Genomic DNA, 9152 nt, shown 5'->3' with positions numbered 1-9152 from the left:
TTGAAAAGAGGGTTAGGGTTGAAAAGAGGGTTAGGGTTAGGGTTAGGGTTGGAAAGAGGGTTAGGGTTGGAAAGAGGGTTAGGGTTAGGGTTGGAAAGAGGGTTAGGGTTGGAAAGAGGGTAAGGGTTAGGATTGGAAAGAGGGTTAGGGTTGGAAAGAGGGTTAGGGTTGGAAAGAGGGTTAGGGTTGGAATTAGGGTTAGAATTAGGGTTAGGGTTGGAATTAGGGTTAGCGTTGGAATTAGGGTTAGGTTTGTGGTTAGGGTTGGAATTAGGGTTAGCGTTGGAATTAGGGTTAGGTTTGTGGTTAGGGATGTGTTAGGGTTAGGGCTGTGGTTAGGGTTGGAGTTAGAATTGAGGGGTTTCCACTGTTTAGGCATATCAGGGGGTCGCCAAACGCGACATGGTGCAACCATTGATTCCAGCCAATTTTGCGTTCAAAAAGTCAAACGGTGCTCCCTCCCTTCCAAGCCCTGACGTGTGCCCAAACAGTGGTTTACCCCAACATATGAGGTATCAGCGTACTCAGGAAAAATTGCACAACAACTTTTGGGGACTAATTTCTCGTGTTACCCTTGGGAAAATAAAAAACTGGGGGCTAAAAAATTATTTTTGTGGAAAAAAATGATTTTTTCATTTTCACGTCTCTGCATTATAAACTTCTGTGAAGCACTTGGGGGTTCAAAGTGCTCACAACACATCTTACATACGTTCCTTGTAGTTTCCAAAATGGGGTCACTTGTGGGGGGTTTCCACTGTTTAGGCACATCAGAGGCTCTGCAAATGTAACATGATGCCCGCAGACCATTCGATCAAGTCGGTATTTCAAAACGTCACTACTTCCCTTCCGAGCCCCGACGTGTGCCCAAACAATGGTCCCTCCCCACATATGGGGTATCAGCGTATTCAGGACAAACTGGACAACAACTTTTGGGGTCCAATTTCTCCTGTTACCCTTGTGAAAATAAAAAATTGCGAGCTAAAAATTCATTTTTTGAGGAAAAAAAAAGATTTTTTATTTTCATGGCTCTGCGCTACAATCTTCTGTGAAGCACTTCGGGGTTCAAGGTGCTCACCACACATCTAGATAAGTTCCTTGGGGGGTCTAGTTTCCAAAATGGGGTCACTTGTGGGGGGTTTCCACAGTTTAGGTACATCAAGGGCTCTGCAAATGTAACATGATGCCCGCAGACCATTCCATCAAAGTCTGCATACCAAAATGTCACTACTTCCCTTCTGAGCCCTGACTTGTGCCCATACAGTGGTCATCCCCCACATATGGGGTATCAGCGTACTCAGGACAAACTGGACAACGACTTTTGGGGTCCAATTTCTCCTGTTACCCTTGTGAAAAAAAAAATTGCGTGCTAAAATTCATTTTTTTTGAGGGAAAAAAAATGATTTTTTATTTTCACGGCTCTGCATTATAAACTTCTGTGAAGCACTTGGGGGTTCAAGGTGCTCACCACACATCTAGATAAGTTCCATGGGGGTTCTAGTTTCCAAAATGGGGTCACTTGTGGGGGGTTTCTACTGTTTAGGCACACAGGGGCTCAGCAAATGTAACATGACACCCGCAGACCATTCCTTCAAAGTCAGCATTTCAAAATGTCACTACTTCCCTGCTGAGCCCCAACGTGTGCCCAAACAGTGGTTCCCCCCCACATATGGGGTACCAGCGTACTCAGGACAAACTGGACAACAACTTTTGGGGTCCAATTTATCCTAGTACCCTTGTGAAAATAAAAAATTGCCAACTAAAAAATTTTTTTTTAGGAAAAAAAAAGATTTTTTATTTTCAGTGCTCTGCATTATAAACTTCTGTGAATCACCTGGGGGTTAAAAGTGCTCACTATGCATCTAGATAAGTTCCTTAGGGGGTCTAGTTTCCAAAATGGGGTCATTTGTGGGGGAGCTCCAAAGTTTAGGCACACAGGGGCTCTCCAAACACGACATGGTGTCCGCTAACGATTGGAGCTAATTTTCATTTCAAAAAGTCAAATGGCGCTCATTCCCTTCTGCGCCCTGCCGAGCGCCCAAACAGTGGTTCCCCCCCACATATGGGGTACCAGCATACTCAGGACAAACTGGACAACAACTTTTTTGGTCCAATTTCTCCTGTTACCCTTGTAAAAATAAAAAATAGCGTGCTAAAAAATCATTTTTGAGGAAAAAAAATGATTTTTTATTTTCACTGCTCTATGTTATAAACTTTTGTGAAGCACTTGGGGGTTCAAAGTGCTCACTACACATGTAGATAAGTTCCTTAAGGGGTCTAGTTTCCAAAATGTTGTCACTTGTGGGGGAGCTCCAATGTTTAGGCACACAGGGGCTCTCCAAACGCGACATGGTGTCCGATAACGATTGGAGCTAATTTTCCATTCAAAAAGTCAAATGGCGCTCCTTCCCTTCCGGGCCCTGCCGTGCACCCAAACAGTGGTTTATGACCACATATGAGGTATCGGTGTACTCAGGAGAAATTGCCCAACAAATTTTAGGATCCATTTTATCCTGTTGCCCATGTGAAAATGAAAAAACTGAGGCTAAAAGATAATTTTTGTGAAAAAAAAGTACTTTTTTTTTTTTACGGGTCAATTTGAGAAGCACCTGGGGGTTCAAAGTGATCACTATGCATCTAGATAAGTTCCTTGGGGAGTCTAGTTTCCAAAATGGGGTCACTTGTGGGGGAGCTCCAGTGTTTAGGCACACAGCGACTCTCCAAACGCGACATGGCAAGCGCTAAATATTCCAGCATATTTTCCATTCAAAAAGTCAAATGGCGCTCCTTCCCTTCTGAGCCCTGCCGTGCGCCCAAACAGTGGTTTATGACCACATATGAGGTATCGGTGTACTCAGGGGAAATTGCCCAACAAATTTTAGGATCCATTTTATCCTGTTGCCCATGTGAAAATTTTTGTTGGAAAAATTAAAATGTCCTTTTTTTCCTTCCATGTTGCTTTAGTTCCTGTGAAACACCTAAAGGGTTAATAATCTTCTTGAATGTAGTTTTGAGTAGCTTGAGGGGTGCAGTTTTTAGAATGGTGTCACTTTTTGGTATTTTCTGCCATATAGACCCCTCAAAGTGACTTCAAATGTGAGGTGGTCCCTAAAAAAAATGGTTTTGTAAATTTTGTTGTAAAAATGAGAAATCACTGGTCAACTTTTAACCCTTATAACTTCCTAACAAAAAAATATTTTGCTTCCAAAATTGTGCTGATGTAAAGTAGACATGTGGGAAATGTTATTTAGTAACTATTTTGTGTCACGTAACTCTCTAGTTTAACAGAATAAAAATTCAAAATTTGAAAATTGCAAAATTTTCAAAATTTTCGCCAAATTTCTGATTTTTTCGCAAATAAACGCAAAAATTATCGATCTAAGTTTACCACTAACATGAAGCCCAATATGTCACGAAAAAACAATCTCAGAATCGCTAGGATGCGTTGAAGCGTTCCAGAGTTATTACCTCATAAAGTACACTGGTCAGAATTGCAAAAAATGGCCAGGTCATTAAGGTCAAAATAGGCTGGGTCATGAAGGGGTTAAGTAAAGCGGCAGCCAGTCAACTTGATGAAACGTCGACTGCAAAAAGTGGGATCAACCATGACCCTTGTTTTCAGCATTCATGGACCCAAATGCCAGAGCCACTTCGGAGCACACCAGTGCGGAGGATTGGGCCACTGCAAATCCAGCCTTTCCCCCGCAGTATCCTGTGTTTTCTCAGTCTCTTCTCCGCCCAGGCGAGGATTTTCCAATGCAGACAACCAATATGAAGATTTAGGCTGTGTGCCCACGATGCGATTTTTAAGCGTTTTTGCCACGATTTTCGGCACAAAAACGCTGCGAAAATGTTTAAAAAACTAGTACAGAACGCCCCCCATGCATTCCTATGGCATTCCGCACATGCTGTACTAATGCTGCACTTTTTTCCACGGCAGAATCGCATCGCAGAAAAAAACGCAGCATGCTCATTCTTTTTGCGGAATCGCAATGAATTGCCGCGATTCCGCACCCATAGGAATGCATGAGAATCGCTTACTTCCCGCATGTGGCTATGCCCACCATGCGCAAAGTTAAGCGTCTCATGTGCGGTTGGTACCCAGTGTGTGGAAGAGAGGAGACTGTCCTCCTGGCCCTGGGAACCATACCCCTGTAAAAAAAAGAATAAAAAATAAAAAATCGGGGTATATTTACCTTCCGGTGTCACGCGCAGCCTTCCCGGGCCTCAGCGTTCCCAGTAATGCCTTGCAGCAAGGTCCTATGATGACCTAGTCTCGCGTTACTCTAGCGGTCTCGTGAGATCACTATAGCAACGCGAGACCAACGTCATTACAGGTCTCACAAGGCATCGCTGGGAACCGGAGCGTCGCTGAGACTGCGTGGGACGTCGGAAGGTAAATATACCCCGATTTTTTATTTTTTTATCATTTTTAACATTCTATCTTTTACTATTGATGCCACATAGGCAGCCTCAATAGTAAAAAGCTGGTCACACTTGTCAAACACTATGTTTGACGAGTGTGACCAACCTGTCAAAGTAAAAAGCTGGTCACACTTGTCAAACACTATGTTTGACGAGTGTGACCAACCTGTCAATCACTTTCCAAGTGATGCTTCAAATCGCTTGGAAAGTGCTTGAATTTCGCACGTGAAAATCACGTCAAAATCGCGAACATGATCGTGGTAAAATCGCGTGGGGGAAAAAAACGCGCGTTTTCTGGGAAGGAGTCCGGTTTTGAGTGTCCGGTTTAAAACGCTATGTGGGCACATAGCCTTATAGTAATTTTTTTTCTCGTTTATAAGTTGTATTTTTTTTAAGTATTTGTAAATATATTATTTAATTATACTATGTATTCGTTTGATTGTTTGTTGGATTTCAATAAAATTTTTTTGCTTTTTGCTTAAAAGTTGCTGTCTTCTTTCTTTAATTCTGCATATGGTTATTATCAAGCCAACTAGTCAGGGTAATTAGCTGTGGGGCATCTATACCGATGCATAGCTACCGTATATAATGCTTGTGAGCGATGATTTTTTTTATTAAAAAGAGAATACACAACAGCAGGGGAAATAACATTAAAGTTTTTTTAATAGCTACAATATTAGCTACAATAGCTACAATAAACAAATGAAAAAGAACAAAAAAAATTAGGGTCTGCCGCCCCACTGTTGGGCTGCCACAGCCCTTAACAACATCCGGGTATGTTGCTCTACAGCTTGGGTCACTCTCTGAGTGAACCCAGGAGCTCTTCATTACTTGCGATTCCTAGAGGGGGAAATGGTCAAGCTTAAATTCTGTACATGCAACAAATTAAAAGGGACTTGTTTGTTAGTAATCACCTACGGTTTCGAGGTCCCTCCTGTTCTTCAGAGGATGACGGGCTGAGGTTCCACCCGGATCCTCTTGCATCCTCTGACTCATGTTGGGGCTCCGGTGACTCCTGCTGGGGCTGCGGGTCTTCTGGAGAATCATCATTGTGCTCCGGGTCTGCAGGTTCATGATGAAATAAACCTTATTACCAACCATAGTAAATACATGATCAATAAAAACACTATGCTGGCCTTTGCAGGGATTTTTCAGGGACTATGCGGGGCTGTGTGGGACTGTGCAGGTACTATGCGGGTCTGTGCTGGCCTTTGCAGGTTCTTTTCAGTGACTATGCGGGGCTGTGTGGGACTGTGCAGGCACTATGCTGGTCTGTGCTGGCCTTTGCAGGGACTTTTCAGGGACTGTACGGGGCTGTGGGACTATGCAGGCCTTTGCGTGACTATGATGGCCTTTGCAGAGACTTTTCAGGGACTATGCGGGGCTGTGTGGGAATGTGCAGGTACTATGCGGGTCTGTGCTGGCCTTTGCAGGGACTATACAGGGCTGTGTGGGACTGTGCAGGTACTGTGCGGGTCAGTGCAGGCCTTTGCAGGTACTTTTTAGGGACTATGCGGGATGTGCAGGCCTTTGCGTGACTATGCTGTTCTTTGCAGGGACTTTTCAGTGACTATACGGGGCTGTGTGGGACTGTGCAGGTACTATGCGGGTCTGTGCTGGCCTTTGCAGGTACTTTTCAGGGACTATGCGGGACTGTGTGGGACTGTGCAGGCCTTTGTGTGACTAAGCTGGCCTTTGCAGGGACTCTTAAGGGACTATGCAGGGCTGTGTGGGACTGTGCTGGTAGTATGCGGGTCTGTGCTGGCCTTTGCAGGGACTTTACGAGGCTGTGTGTGACTGTGCAGATACTATGCGGGTCTGTGCAGGCCTTTGCAGGTACTTTCCAGGGACTATGCAGGCCTTTGCGTGACTATGCAGGCCTTTGCGTTACTATGCTGGCCTTTGCAGGGACTTTTCAGGTACTATACGGGGCTTTGTGGGACTGTGCAGGTACTCTGCTGGTCATGTGCTGGCCTTTGACGGGACTTTTCAGGGACTATACGGGGCTGTGTGGGACTGTGCAGGTACTCTGCGGGTCATGTGCTGGCCTTTGACGGGACTTTTCAGGGACTATACGGGGCTGTGTGGGACTGTGCAGGTACTATGCGGGTCTGTGCAGGCCTTTTCAAGTACTTTTCAGGGACTATGCGAGGCTGTGTGGGACTGTGCAGGCCTTTGTGTGACTATGCTGGCCTTTGCAGAGACAGGATCATCAGGGTGTTGGGTGCAGGCATAATCCCTTGCATCCATCTCCCTGATAAGATAATGAACCTCAGCGTCCCCCCATGGAGTTGAACGCCTCCTGTCCACCATTTTCCCGCCTCAGCAAACAAGCTAGGCCGCATTAAGGTCATAAAACCCGCCCACGATGCTACAGCTCCGCCCACAGTGTTATCGACATATGGAGGTTTGGAGGACGCTACTGCGTTCTCGAAGGAATGGTTGCCATTCGGTTGGTCGCACCGGGGATGCTACTGCGTCCCAAAACTGAAATTCTGTAAATTAGGCACATATTCATAAGATAAAGAACATATATGCATGCTTATCTGTATGTGTGTGAGTAAGTATGTGTTTATTTAGATAACTGTACAGTATATGTGTGTGTGTATGTGTGTAGATTGGTATGTACCTGAGTATGTATGTTACACAAAGAATGAGAAAAAAAGCTTTTTCAAATTAAAACACTTAGTTTATTATACAAAAAAGTTAAAATGTTTAAACAGTTTTAAAAACAGGGTGTTGTAGTCAGTGCTGATGCTGCCAAGCAACAGCACCAGGACTATTGAAATAATCGCAGTACTTGTCATGGCAGGTCTTGGCATCGTGGGTGTTTCTGCCGGGTCCTAATGGTCGAAGGCCTGCCATTGCGGGTTCGTTTGAACGCCATTCACCCAGCTGCACTTTGCCATTTGTTTGGTACACAGAGTCCACAAACCCAGGTGCACAGTAGAGCACTAGAATCTCGCCGCTGAAGAAAGTTATGAAGCACACAGCAGGCCAACAAAACAGAGTCAATTGATTCCAGCTTCATGTTTATAGGCGTGTGCAAAACGTGGAATCGATTGGCCATTATACCGAAGGCATTTTCTACCACCCGATGTGCCCTTGACAAGCGGTAGTTGAAAATCCTTCTTTCTCCGTTAGAGTTTTTTGGGGGAACGTTTTGATCAAATTGGGATGAAGCGGGAAGGCCTCGTCGCCGACAAAAACAAAGTTCAGGTTTCCTCTAGTCTCAGAGTTGGGAGGCAAGTGAAGGTCTGAGCTATATAAACATAGTAACATACATAGTAACATAGTTTTGAAGGCTGAAGGAAGACCTTATGTCCATCTAGTTCAGCCTATTTTTAGTGCAGCTGCTCTGCATTGTTGATCCTGGGGAAGGCAAAAAACCCACAGAGTAGAAGCCAATTTTCTCCATAGGGAAAAAAATCCCTTCCCCTAAGCTGGGTCAACCATCCACCTATAATATTATGTTATTCGTAACCTTATATACTGTTATTGAAAAGAAAAGCATCCATTCCTTTCTTAAATTCATTCAGTGAGATGGCCATCACCACTTCCTCAGGAAGTGTATGCTCCACAACTCCACCATCGGAAACCCTTCTATTCATGCCAACGTCTACATAAATAAATTCATAATTTGTGTTCACAAGGGCCATCAGGATGATGCTGAAATAACCCTTGTAATTAAAGAAATAGGACCCGCTGTTGGGTGGTTGTGTGATATGGACATGTTTCCCGTCCAAAGCCCCACCACAGTTAGGAAACTGCCAAAGTCGCTCAAAATCATCGGAGGCAATCATTTTCCAATCCTCCTCCATATTTGGAAACTCCATGTAGCTCCGTAGACAATTGAAAATAGCTTTTTACAAGTCTCCAGAATAAGAGCACTCAGCAGGGTCCTTGAAATAGCAGCAGAAAAATGCAATTCCTGAAGTGAGCTTCCGGTGGCCAGGAATCGCAGCGTGACTGCCAATCTTTCATCGACTGGGATGGCAGCACGCATCACTGTATCCTTCCGTTCAATAAGTGGGGTAATTTGCTCCAGTAAACAGATGAACGATTCCTCCGACATCCGCAGATAGTTAGGGAAATCATGTGGATTTTTGTCCTGCAACTCTCTCGCTAGTTGCATGTGGGACAATTCAGACCTCCTCTGCAGCCATTATCTGGTCCACATGCGACGCTTTCTTTTAGAATGCCTCTCCAGCAACCGTGCCTCATCTCGACGCCGAGCTTCCTCAACCAACAAGGCAGCCACCACAGCAGAACACTGCGCATTGTTCATGATGGTGCAAACTGAAGAAAAAAAAAGGAAAAATATTATAAAAGTTTCACCAAAACCAAAAAAGCAATTATTAAAACTACATGTGATGCAAAATTGCATACCATTCTGTTAGCGGGTGTGCCAGTAAACGTGCTTTGACCAACTTAAATGGCTGACCATGCAAAAGCATATGTACACAGATAGAAGCTAAGCCTTCCCTCCAGAGCAATAATAGCAGATAATTGTTAGGTGTCCTATAAATTAAGCAAATGGAAACGCATTTGAGACCCCAAAGATACCTTCCATGAACACAGAGGTTAGGTGTCTGAAGAACTGTTAAATAATAGATCAATCGATGTGGAGTCACAGCCGGTGAACGCTACAAGGTTCAGCAAGCAAGGACACACGCGTTCAGGAACAAATAATTAAAGCGCTACTATGTCACCTTCTTTTAAAGGCAAGG

General features: G+C 44.4%; 1 long non-coding RNA gene across 1 annotated transcript; it reads right to left on the bottom strand.

Moving 5' to 3' along the window:
* Positions 1 to 5067: 5067 nt before the first annotated feature.
* LOC141074619 (uncharacterized) lies at positions 5068 to 5479 on the bottom strand. The gene is made up of 2 exons (XR_012227196.1): positions 5337 to 5479; positions 5068 to 5262 (listed from the first exon to the last, which is right to left on the bottom strand). It is a non-coding gene; the product is annotated as an uncharacterized lncRNA (long non-coding RNA).
* Positions 5480 to 9152: the final 3673 nt, after the last annotated feature.

This window comes from Dendrobates tinctorius, unplaced genomic scaffold, assembly GCF_039654945.1.
Source record: "Dendrobates tinctorius isolate UK_male_01 unplaced genomic scaffold, ASM3965494v1 ptg000015l, whole genome shotgun sequence".
Lineage (NCBI taxonomy): Eukaryota > Metazoa > Chordata > Amphibia > Anura > Dendrobatidae > Dendrobates > Dendrobates tinctorius.
The sequence above is the reverse complement of the archived record's forward strand: the minus strand, read 5'-3'. Positions and strand labels throughout refer to the sequence as shown.